This window comes from Brassica oleracea, chromosome C3, assembly GCF_000695525.1.
Source record: "Brassica oleracea var. oleracea cultivar TO1000 chromosome C3, BOL, whole genome shotgun sequence".
NCBI classification, from domain to species: domain Eukaryota; kingdom Viridiplantae; phylum Streptophyta; class Magnoliopsida; order Brassicales; family Brassicaceae; genus Brassica; species Brassica oleracea.
The window spans coordinates 43582559-43583819 of NC_027750.1; positions in this window are offsets into that span (position 1 = coordinate 43582559).

Consider the following 1261-nt stretch of genomic DNA (forward strand, 5'->3'; position numbering starts at 1 on the left):
TTTAAAGCGGAGAAGGCGGAAAAGGATCTTGCTCGCATGCGAGATGAGATGTTGGCGCGAGACGCTCAACTCGCTCGTGATCATGCTAGGGCTGTTCGCTGGGCGGAACGGAAGGGCAAGAGGGAAATTGTCGAGGTGATGAAGACTCGCGCTTCTCAATTCCAGGTTGAGTACGGGAATCTTAAGGGTGCTTTCAACTCGCTGGGCGACTTCCGTGAGTGTCACGGCTCCGTCGGGAGACTTTGGAAGACGCAGGAAGATGACTACGTTTTCGAGAGGGAGACGGAGTTAATGAAGGGTGGCATGAAGGATCATGCTCACGCTGAGGCGAACAATCCTCCGATCGATGGGAAGATCCAGGGATTCTGGGATCCCATCCCGGTTTCCCTTGATATCGTAGAAACTACGACTGATTTTGCCGGTGATGATGAGGAAGTGAAATTTCCCGCGGATGCATTCGGAGCTTCCTTGTCCGGTAGTTTTAACTTTGATCTGTGAGCGTTTTGACGGGAAGGAATTTTTTCCTTTATCTAGTATTTAGCGGCCGAGTGTGGCCTTTGTTCATATATGTCTGGCCGAGTGTGGCCTTCGAACTTTGTACGGGCCTTTTTTGGCCGATTTTATCGGGACTGGCCAGCTTTGAACTCCTACCGCTATGCGGTTTATATAATGGATGTTTGTTTGAGTTACTTTGTTTAGAGTGGGTTTGAAGTGAATATGAGTTGTCGTCTCATATTTATCTTCGTTGAGGCGTTCAATCTGTTAGTTTGTTCGAGACGTGAGTTTTCGTAAAAATTATTTACGATCTTCCGGGAACATTGAGATACGAATGAAGAGACATGTTTTAGGATCTCGTATCGTTTAGATATCATGTCTTTGAGATGTCTGAGACCAATGCGATGGGTTTAGGGCAAGACCTAGGTTTACTCTCGGTTTTAAGGTTTGTGCGGTGACTAGCCGGCTATCGGTTTTCCTGTTGCGATTTCTACCTGATTCGTACCGATTCAAAGTCCGCGATGTGTTCTCGGCTTATACGACTTGTATGGTACGAATCAATCATCTTTCCAGAGACAATTTTTAAGCCAACTGGAAGAGCTAGACCAAAATTTCGGATTTTTTTTGTAGCGCGCTTTCGTCCTTGTGTTGGACGTTCGAAGATCAAAAGAGTGACTTGTGTTGGACATTTGAAGATCAAAAGAGTGATCAAGTTGCATTTGTTTAAGACGGCTGATGTGTTCGGCGGGGCCAATCGACGAAAAGA